Source organism: Eretmochelys imbricata, chromosome 5 (assembly GCF_965152235.1).
Source record: "Eretmochelys imbricata isolate rEreImb1 chromosome 5, rEreImb1.hap1, whole genome shotgun sequence".
Lineage (NCBI taxonomy): Eukaryota > Metazoa > Chordata > Testudines > Cheloniidae > Eretmochelys > Eretmochelys imbricata.
This window is the reverse complement of record NC_135576.1, coordinates 21,594,884-21,607,052: the sequence shown is the minus strand read 5'-3', so window position 1 is coordinate 21,607,052 and position 12,169 is coordinate 21,594,884.

The window sequence follows — 12,169 nt, the reverse complement described above, 5'->3', positions numbered from 1 at the left end:
GTTTGGTGGCGTTACCATGCTCTGGGAGGGAGGGGGAGGAGCAGGAATGTGGTGCGCTCAGGGGAAGAGGCATGGAAGAGGTGGGGCCGGGGCAGGGATTTGGGGAAGGAGTTGGAATAGGGTTGGGAGGGGGCGGAAACTTTGGCGAAGGGGTTGGAATGGGGGAAGGGCAGGGGTGAGAAGGGTCGAGGCTTCATGGAAGAGGTGAAGTGGGGGCGGGGCTGGGGGCAGAGTGGGGGTCGAGCACCCAAGGGAAAGAGGCGAATTTGGTGCCTATAGCAGTGATTATCATTATCTGTTCTTTCCTGCATTCATTTTACTTAGGGCCAAATAGTCAAACCTGGGTGCGTAAAGTGCTATATTGGGCATCTAAGCCAAATGTTTCAAACTCGGGTAATTACAAATAGGCACCTAAATAAGGAGCAGATTGTGACACCATTAGTCATGTGAGGTAGCACAGTCTTTCCCAAGTTAGCTTCAACAGGATTATGTGTAGGGACTATTCAACACGAGCAAGGGGCTCATAATCCGACCCTACATTTTTAAAGATATTGAGCACCCACAACTTTCGTTGACTTCCATGAGAGCCCTATGCCCAAACACTATTTGCATAAGGATTGCAGGACTGGGCCCTGGATTTCTTTTCTGACAGTGTCATGTTGGTTTTATGATTTGGCAACAATACTCCTGATTCATGTTCTTTAATCATGAATCCAGTGTGTTGCATTTGTACAACTGACCTCCAAAGACATTTGTTTCAGTGCCACAATGGATCTCACTGAAGAATATGTTCAAGGCCAAAACATGTTAATTAAATGCATTAAATACTGACAACACTGCTTAAATAGAGGCTGCAGGTTGCCAGCTATAACCTAACAGAAATCTAAATAAGGGAAGAATTCCCAGCCACTTGCATTGCTGAATCAAAACATTACAGTCCATGAATATAAGCATGACTCAGTAAGAGCAAATGGACAGCATTAAGTTCATTACAATGTATACTTTAAAAAGGAGTTTTTCAACTGGAAGTACGTACAGCAGAGTATTTGTTTATTGTACATTATTTTAGTATAGCTTATAAAAGAGCACACAGTCATCATGACATACGAGAACAAACCTGCTTTATTCCTCATCACAGCAGGAAATTTATTGCTCAGAGTTCTCTTCCTTCTGTGACCTGATGGCTTATCTAACAGTAGCTATTTAGTGTGATAATGGCGTTTGATAGATTGGACACAAACACCATTGTCACACTCCATAGCTCTGGCAGTAAATAGTCTGTAGGAGCTGAAATACAGGCAAGTCCCAAACTTCAGCGTTGAGGATCTGCAACAAACAGAGAAAGGATCACAAGTGAAACATGAATGATGGAAAGAAGTTTGAAAAATCAGTGATGAGCTACAGCACGCACTTACAGGGCTGGTTAGTCTGGGCACCTTACAATGTTACACTGGTTAGTCTGGGCACCTTACACTGCTAAAGCGAGGTTATAATCTGGAATACACTTTAGGTGAAAATGGCACCTTGCTTCTCCACACAGCTGTGCCCTGCATTTATTTAGTGCCCAATTCACAGCTCAATGTAATCAATCATGAACTTCACTGGGCTTTGAATCAGGCCCTAAAGGCACAGTCCTATACCACTGAACCCCGTGGAAGTTTTATCTCTTACTTCAGTGAGGGTGGGATCAAGCCCTTAAATTACTAAAATATTCTTTCTTCTTTTTACTCCTGTTAGCTCCATAGATCCAACACAGCTAAGGGAGACTAAGCTGTGTTCTAGCCCTCCACCCTACATCACCAGACACATTGCCCACTAGGTTGCTATTAGTTACCACTGCTCAAACCCATTTGATTTTTATGATGACGATTTACTTGTATCATAGTAGCACCTAGAGTCCCCAGCCGAGGGCAGGGCTCCAGTGTACAAATGCATGGTAAGAGGCAGTCCATGCATCAGAGAGCTTATAAACTAAATACACAACACAGACAAAGGGAATGTTGTTTGTGTGTGTGTTGGTGTGTGTGAAATAAGTGTCATTACCCCCCCATTTTGCAGATGGAGGACTGAGGCACAGAGAGACTAAGCAGTTTACCCAAGGTCACACAGCAATCTGTGGCAAAGCCAGGAAATGAACCCAGCTCTCCAACCCTGTGCCTTAACCACAAGGCCATCCTTCCTCTCAAGCTAGGCTCTCCTGCTACATGCATCACCATGGTAACTGGCTTCACACAGGCAATGGGGCTGCACAGTTAGAACAGCAAGCAGAGACTGCCCTTCAGGACCTGTATTGATGGTGATGATGCAGGAGAAGAAAAGACCTCAGCTATTCTGTTCTACTCTATGTAAGTTCTTACACCACATTCATCACTGTAGTATCTTCCCATCATTCATTAAGCAACGTGACTAACCTCTGTCCGGTGTTTGTTCTCTCAGCGCCAGAAGTGTGTGCATGGGGGAGAGGGGGGGAATCATGTTTGAGTAAGGTGGGATTTGGGGGGGTTGGTTGTTTTTTAATACCCATGTTGCTATTTATGTTAGGAAAGGCAAGGTCAAAGGCAGTTCTGCTCAGGAAGGCTTTGCACTTTCACCAAAACATGGTGGGTTTTGTGGTGGCCCTTAGTATCAGGGGAATTCATCGCACGCTCTCAGACCTGGCTCCCTAGAAAGCTCTGTCTCCTGCACAGACAAGCTTTACCCTGGTGTTTCAGATCCCAGATTGAGTCTGCAGAGCTGGCCCTAAGGGAAAATGTCTTTCTGCTTTTAAACTGGGCACTTCTGGTGTGGAGTCACTGAGAGAAAAACTTGGAGTTTTCCCCTCATCCCCCCAGTGCTCCTTTTAGAGACATTTTTCAGCGTGGAACTGCACTTTCAATATTAGAATTTGCCCTTGATAGGCCAAATTCTCCTGTATTTCCTGTGGCCAAATTCTGCAAAGTCGTAAGTGCCCGATCAGAGGTGAATTCAGTGGAAGTGAAGGGTACTCAGCACCTAGCAGAATGAAGGTATTTTTCATTTTCTCTTCTATGCATCCTTGCAGTACCAATGTGCATGCAACTCCCATTGAAGACCATAACTGCTGCTCCCCCACTGCAAAAGCAAGTGGCCCGTCAGCCTTACCTGCAAGGAAGAAAATACTCCCAATACTCTCCGTCCCCCACACCAGTAGTTCCAAGATTTAATTATCAGTCCTATAAGATTACATAATAGAAACCTAGAAATACACACTTAAAATATGCAAAACTATTTCTAGACTCTAAAATAAAAGCTTCCTGGGAAATAGACTAGGAAAGTACTTTGCAAGCACTAATGGTGAAAGGAATTGGCACCCTTTCTACAGAAAGCCTTGCTGTGTACCCTAAGGATATTTATATACTTTTAAAGGGCCATTCTAATCCTGTCAGATTTGCCAGATGAAGTAGGGCTCCTCTTTATCATGCTGATTGGGTTTGCCTACTAATTTGGTCACTTGGTTCGCATCTTAGACATTAAAAAAACAAAAACCACTGTCAATTTAAGTAAAGTTGCAATGCTGAACCCAGCCAAACAAAGTGCAGGTCTAACAGATGGGAGATTTAAAAACAGTGCTCCGGTACATTGCATGTGAACATAAAAGATCCCATGGCACTGTCCATCGGAGGAGGCTAGGGAACAAATTCCCAAGCATTTGCCATTATAGTGTACACTTGTTTATGGGTAGATTGTGCAACCCTTATTCATGGTGGTGAGCACTTACTCACATGAATAGCCCCACAGAAATCAGTGGGACTGCTTGCATAAGTGCTCACCAACATGAGTAAAGGTTGCATAATTCTAGCTGAGTCTCTAAGGGCCACATTTACAAAGGTGTTTAGATACCTAAAGATGCAGATAGGCACCTAATGATATTTACAGAAGTGAGTTAGGCACCTATCTCTCATTAAATTTCAATGGGAATTAGATACCTAACCTGCTTAGGCACTTTTGAAAATCCCACTAGGTACCTTTCAACATGAAGGCTGCCATCAAGTGGATCTTTGATCTACAGACAGTCATAGACTCGGTTAAAGAGGATGGGTGTGCTGCAAAGCACCTTTCTTTCAAGCTAAATAGAAGAAGCAATTAAGCCCTATTTACATAGTGGTAGCTGGAAGCAATGGAAGTCACCGCCCAAGGCAACAAGGCACATGGCATGTCCTGATCAGACCATAAGCCATGTGGGCTGAGTGGTTCCTTGGTTAAGCACACAGAGGCTAGGAGAGTGTTTGGCAAGCTGTGAGGGAGAGAGGCAGACAGTGAGAGAAGCAGTCAGGAGTCTGGCCCCAAAAGGGAGTCTGACAGAGCTCCTTGGGCACGGAACACAGGAGAGGCAGACTTGGGGAATCGTAAGCAAGGAAACTGCCTGCTGTGGTTTGTTTCTGCTGTACTGAGGGAAACAGGCCTTTGTGTGCATGCTTTGTAAATAAACAGGGGGGAGGGATAGCTCAGTGGTTTGAGCATTGGCCTGCTAAATCCAGGGTTGAGAGTTCAATCCTTGAGGGGGCCATTTAGGGATCTGGGGCAAAAATTGGAGATTGGTCCTGCTTTGAGTGGGGACTGAACTAGAAGAGCTCCTGAGGTCCCTTCCAACACTGATATTCTATTAACAGGACAGCATCAAAGAATATACCTGACTGGTATCATGGATTTCTCTTCCAAATGTAAAATAAACCTGCAAGGTCCTGAATATTGGCTGATCACTCAGGTCAAAGGGGCAACAATAATTTTGTAAATCTGGCCCACAGGGCCCAACCTTGCTCAACAAGTTCCAGGCCAGGCTCGTAGTTACCATATGTCACGTAGCTTTTGTGAACAGTGAACATTCCCTTGAAAATGAGATGAAGCTAGGAGTTTTTGCAGTAGCTTTACCAATAACTGCTGCTCATTGAGCAGTTTAACCTCAGTGCTAAAGAGCATGTGATACTTACTGTGCCCTCCACCATCTCCTGAACCAAACCATCTCCTGCCACACTCTGTGAGAGCACTGGAAAAGAAAGAAGGGGGAATAGGCAAGGGAACAAGGAAAACATGAAAAGAGGGGAGTGGAGAAGGGAAGGTTAGGGTTCAGAGTCTCCATCTTTTCTTCTTACTCCTCCTATCTCTTTCCTGATTAAAACAGAAACCATCAACCCACAACACACTTCATGCAGGATTCTTGCGGGTATTAGATGTTTGTAAATCACTGATCTCCTCAGATAAAAGGTACCATATGTAACTGCAACGTCATGATTTATTATTCATAAATAATAACAATAACATAATTTTCTATCACTTTTCAAAAAATGGACATCTGAACTGGGAAGCAAAAGGATATATTTTTGCCTTTCGATATGATTCCTTTATCCCTCTAGAGAGGGTGGAATTTTTTCTGGAACAGCACAGTATGTGTCATTAATTGCTCATTTTGAACAGCGCAGAGTGGGTTTTGATAAGTGCTGCATGCTGAAATAGGATTCCCTAATAGTTTGCTGCGGCTAATGAGAACTTGAATTGTCTGGCTCCAAAAGCTCTGTTGATTGGGTGCTGATCTATTCACGGAAGTGAAGGAAACTGTTTATTTGTGTGAAAGGATAAGACACAGAACGCCTCTATAACTGATTTAATTTATCCATCTCCATTTAGACAGGCCCTAAAATATATCCCTCTTACATACATTTTGAACCGGGTTCCACCCATAATTAAGAAAGCCAGCAGCTTTCAGATGCTGTCCAATAGACCAAGAGAAGTATTCTGATGCATCCACTGCTAGCGTATTTCATTTCTTCTATTCTTTCTTATCTAATTCACCCATCATTATGGCACCTAGTTGCAATTGCTGGGTGTGTAAAAAGTGAGTTGAGAAGGTTTGAGGGAGGAGTTCTTTGGATATTCAGGGAACATTCTCTCTTCCCTGAAGGTATGTCTACACAGTGTGATAATGCTCACTATGTGATTTTTAAAGCATACTAATGTGCTGACATTAGGGCAGGTCTAAGCACCACACCTGCATAGCTGCACCAATGCAGCTGCACTGCTGTAGTGCATCTGGGGAAGACGCTCTATGCCGACAGGAGAGCGCTCTCCCGTCGACATAATTACTCCACCTCCATGAGAGGTGGAAGCTATGTTGGCAGGAGAGCATCTCCCACTGACAAAATGCCAGTGTGGACAGCGATTAAGTTGCTGTAACTTGTGTCGCTCAAGGGAGTGTCTTTTCGCACCCATGAATGACATAAGTTAGATTGACTTAAGCAGTCGGGTAGACCTGCCCTTAGTTGGTCCATGTAGATCCAGCTGATGCTTACTATGTTCCCTAATGCACTTCGATATAGCACTGTTTCAAAGAGCACAATGTTAAACCACACTAGGGAACCTTTAGTGCAGACCAGCAGGGTCTACAGGGACCGATTAATGAGCAATATATTAGTGTGCTTTAGAAATCACACCCCCACAGTGCACATTGCACTTAAATTCTTGTTAAAGTCATTTATTTTCCTTTAGTGGCTTTACATTCAAAGCCAACAATGCACACACCCTCATATACACTATGTGTCCCTTATCGTCACCTGCCAGATTTCCCATCCTCTGCAAGTCTATATCAGCAGCTGCTTGTAAAAACACAAACCCTGCACAAGTGTGTGCCCCATGAGAGGCATAGAATATGGATAGAGAAGAACCATCACATTTCACACATGTTCCTACACAACAGTCACCATTTTAAATGTCAGCATTTAGCAACAATTGCCATACCACGATAGCAGAGATCCAGTGGTTATTTTCTGTTAATTACAGGGGCCTACTATGGCATGCCATATCAGAGATGAAGTGCAGACATGGAAGGAACATATTAGCAAATTTTGAACCCTCCAGTTGCCTAAATGTTTTTAATACACCTAAAACATGAGCACCAGAAATACATATGGTGAAGTATGCTCTAAGTGCCCCCTCTGGATGATTGCTGTGATTTTTCTCAACAGTTTTCCTATCTTGACATAGGGATTTTATTAGCAGCGTCAGAGCTCCTTAGTAGGTGAACATCTCAGAGTATACCTGATGCCCTACAATGGGGTAGAAGAGTGAAAGAGGCCTAGATTTACTTTTAGGACAAACTCACTCACTGGAATTTTAAATAGTTGGTGAAAATATGAGACATATTTGTTGGGCAAGTATAAATCAATATGTTATCATAATTTAGGAAGGACCAGCAACTGTTAGACATGCTGGGCCTGACTCTGCTTTCATTCAGTGAATGGCAAAACTCTCAGTGGCTTAAATTGGAAGAGGAACAGTTTCCTGGTTTCCTTTCTCTGAAAGAGATAATGATGATGCCATCCTATTCCATGGCAGGTAAAAAACAGGACATGGCAGGATCCTTTGGACTCTAATAAAGCTTTTTCCGCAATTGGCTCCATCCAAGAAACCTGCCACCAATTGTTTCATCCACACAAATGTTCTATCTTTTCTGGAAACTATTTGTTTAACTGGTTTAAAAATTGATCAAGTTAAACCAGTGCAAGCCCCTAATACATATGCCCGTCATCTGTTTTAATACTTGCTGAAATCAGTTTAATTCGCATCAGTGAGTTACCAACCTAAAATACATTGATTTAAGCAAAACTTAAGTGAGTCTAACCTTTGGTCTTTGGACCAGTTTAACTAGATTGATTTTTAAACTGATTTTAATTAAACCAGAGCACATTTCTACTGAGAATACTAGTCAACTTGTGAGTCAATCCTTAGCAGATGGACTACCCATAAGACAACCTAACCCTGCCAGTTAATGTGCTAGACCTCTCTCTCTTTTTCATTTTATTAATATAACTATTGTGTCATCTCTGTTTTTGTGCACATATGTGATCTGCGAATGGATGGGTGGGAATGGCTCCTTTTTCAATGCACTGATCATCCTTAGTTTATTTTCTATCTATTCTGGAGCCTGCACAATCTGTAGCAGGAAACAGCTGTGCAGGTGAATGCCAGCACATTGCTGTCAGGCAGGGTGGCAGATATGCCTAGCTTAACTGCTAAGAAGGAGCAAGCTCTGGGAGAAAGAGGGGGTTGTAACATACCTTGTATGCAATACCAGGAGGCTGCTGCTGTTTCCGTTTTCACACAGTTATATAAGTTAAAGAAGGGGTCTTAGTTTAGATGTTAGATTCCCAGTTACATCCAAAACAAATTTCACTTTGTCATGATACAAATTTTCAGCTATGGACCTGAATTTTATTTTCTATTCTCACAAACAAACCTTCACTTGCATTATTAGTGGAAAGGGATGCAAACACTGCATATTGAAATTTACATTCTAATTCACATATATATAGTGTAGGGACTGTCATGCACTATATATATGTGCAGTGCCTAGCACAGTGGGGCCCCAGCAGAGCTGGCCTCTAGGCCCTACTGCAATATAAAAGTTAAAATAATATTTCAGACAAGCAATGTGACTGAAAGTGAGGCATTCTCAAAGCCCCACTATCCACGCATAGGAACTCCCAGCAGTTCCTATGCATGCTCAGAAATCTTTCAGGAAACAATAGGTAGTGATGCAGAATAGAGAAGATCATTGATTCCTGAGGGGTTGAGATTGTTAAAATAGTGCAACAGAGTAAAGGGCAAAGGCAAGGAGAAGGTGACACGTTGGACCAGGGTAGAAGCAGAATGTAAATGCTGTAGCACCACAAACTTTCCGCTTTCAGCCTCTCTTCAGACTTGGGTTTAAAGCGTGGAGCCCTTCAAGGCAGAATACCATTGCAAGGAAAAGGAATACTTTTAAAGCAGTGCTTGCGAAGGAGAATCCCAAGCCATGTCTTTTTCATGTATTTAAACTCTCAAGATGTATCTAATCCTCAAGGCAAATAAAGTCTAACCAAGCACGTTAGCATCATTATTTTTTCAATAAGCATTTAGGATGTCTATAGGCTTCATCCTGTACCCACTGAAGTTATGGGAAAAACTCCTATTGACTTAAAAGGTGCAGGAACAGATCCTACGGCTATAATACAAAATCCATTTCATCTGTGTTGAGGGGCAACAGACTTGTAAGAACATTTTAGCGTAGCAGATTGGCATTGGCATTTGAAATCATTGTTGTACTCAATTTTTATACGTTCCCCCACCTGAAGAGTTTGTTTCATTTTGCTCATTTGAAATATACCCAGGAAAGTACTTACCAGCCCACATAACTGCTGGCTGTGCCTTTGTTGGAGTTTTGATTCTAACGCATTGTTTTGCTGGACACCACTTTCTTCTGATCCTTTGAGTTTTAGGCTTCCTTGTTATGAATTTACAGCAGCAGGCAGGCATCCAGAACTTCTGTTTCCAGTGGACACTTTTCCCTTGCCCTTTATGGGATCCTGAGTTTTTAAGTAAACAATTCATTCTCTTTCTGATAAGTCACATTAAAATATTGATCAGTGGGGGATGGCCCTCTGTCCACTAAGCAGGAGTCACCTTTAGTCAAACAGACCAGAGGAAAAAAACCTTGAAAATCCGGTTTTTCCTCCTCCCTTGGGGTAGTGTGTGTGAGGGTAGGTGGAGAGGGGGGAAAGTGGATTGGTGGGAGGGAATAGTTGAATTACCCTGACTTGAAACAGTGTTTCTTAAAAAGTGATATTGCAACCACACATCAAAAAAGAAAAGTTCTTCTTCAACTGCCCTCTGTGTTTGCTTAACTCTTTCTCAGATGAAGAGTGTTTATTCAGCCTCAATATCTACATTAATTGTTTAAATCTGACCTCCAGTGAGCATGGGGTGTAATGCTAATGTTACCATTTCCTGCACAGATCTGTGTGTTAACCTTTTGTTGTTTAAGTTCATTGCTCTGTGGAGGTATTTATGTGACTCTCATCACCAAAGAACCTGAGCACTGCACAGTCTTTAATGGATTTTATTTTCCCAAGACTCCTACAAGGTAGGGAAGTATCATCCCCATGTTACAGATAGGGAAACTGAGGCATACATTAGCCTGATGCCTGTTCACACAAGAAGAGGGTGGGAGAACTAGGAATTGAACCCAGGTTTCCGGAGTCACAGTCTAGAGACTTAACCACTAGATCATCACACAAATCCCAAAAGTAAAGGTTCCATATATTTCACCTTCCTGAGGACTAGCATAGGATTTGAACCTGGGACCTCCTGCACTATAAGCCAAAGTTACATTTTGAGTCCAACCAAGCTGCCCGGTGCTGAGCTAGCCTAAGCTTTACTGTCCTTAATTCTTTCTTTTCTTTTCTTTTTTTTTTAATTAGAAAAGGTTTTTAAAAATTATTTCTTCTCAACTAAAAAGAATATGAAAACAAGATGGGATACAGCTGCTGGCATGTGGATGGGTGAGCAGATAACACTGCTTAGTGCTGTAAGGGACCTCTTCACATGGCACATGTGGAGGTGTGGCAACTAGGGAACATGCCTATGTGGCATTACGCACCCTTACCGGTCACTGCAGTTTGGGGCTGGAATGCTCATTTACACTAAGACCACTGGGCACCATATTCACAGTGTACAGGGGCCTAAAAGCGGGTGCAGTGTAAGTTATTCCCACATGAAGGCTCAAAGCACTGTAAAGTGGCCACTGGGTAATGACGCGCTCTCTTTGGAAGAGTGGTCAAGTGCCCAGCAGGCTCAAGCCCTTCTTGTAGTAGTACAGTGATAGTCCACTCAAGAGACATACCCTCTGCTCCTGGGACTGCTGCTGTTTGATGTCGAGCAAGTCTGTGTTTCTCCTTCCATCATTCAGGCTGTAAGCTCTTCAGGACAAGGATCCGATGAAGTGAGCTGTAGCTCACGAAAGCTCATGCTCAAATAAATTGGTTAGTCTCTAAGGTGCCACAAGTCCTCCTTTTCTTTTTGCGAATACAGACTAACACGGCTGTTACTCTGAAACCTGTCATTATGTATTTGTATAGTGCCTAGCACAATGGGGCCCCTTGGCATTGTTGCAACATAAAACCAAGAATGTCTGTAAATGGGGAGAGAAGGAAAGAGTGTGTTTAATTGTGTTATATCTGAAGAAAGGAACGCCACTGCTGGGTCTCAGGATTCTTTTATTTTTATTATTACAGCTATGTTCTCAGGATAATTTTTCCCCATTCAAAACCCTAGCATTTTTAATGATGCGAGAGACCAATGATGCATTTTTGTAATGTTCATTTTTCCTGTGTATTAAAATGAGAAAACAGAAAATATTCTGCAAATTCATTGCATCATGTTCCATTTTTTAAAAAAGAAGATTTGGGGTTTTTTTTGTTGACACAAACACACAAACGAATAACGTTAACACATTTGGCAGGAATTCCGAGATTGGAATAAGACATGAAGAACAAAGTCTAGAGGCTAAGTGCTAGCTTATGCATCCAGAGATGCACCAGGAAAGGGGGAGTGGGGAGAGAATACTGCAAGTAATGAATGACAAGCCCTATTGCTCCCTACGTCACCTTTAAAGTGGGAGCTGCCCCTACCTCCTGCTTGTAAATACAGTTGTTGTACCAGGGACGGGACCTGCCACACCCCCAAATCAACTGGCCATGTACTCTTTGGGGACTATGGGGGTGAAAAGCACAACTAGCCACATTGGCCAGACAAGCCACCTAGGTCCTGATTCAGCAAAGCACTTAAGCAGCTTAAGTCCTTCTGAAGGGAAGCACCTGCTAGTTCTTTGCCAACACCCGAGTGCTCAAGGATGCATGGCAATTATATCCGGGCTTCCTCCTTCATGGATACTCCATGATGAAGAGAGGGGTTCACTCTATACAATGCAGCTGCACAGGGGCAGCTACAGTTTATCACTATTGCGCTTTAACAGGAACAGAGTAAGGTGCCACAAGTACTCCTTTTCTTTTAACAGGAACATAATTCTGGGAAATTTGTGTGAACTGTATTCACCTAACCTGGCCGATCACCAAATGACAAACAAAAATGCCCATTGACTTTAACAGGGCCAGAATTGCACCCTGAGAGTTCAGACCATGTTCTTCTTCTGTGTGTGTGTCTTCAAAACCTTACACAATGGGGCTCTGGATTCTGCAGTATAAAGATTAGATAATAACAGCAGAGAGAGAACAGAGATATATTCTAATAATGGGATCACAATTATTGTGAGATAAATATGCCCTAGTTGAAATATATTCCGTATCTTCAGCTGCAGCTGTTTGCTTCTGCCTGTTTTGGGGGG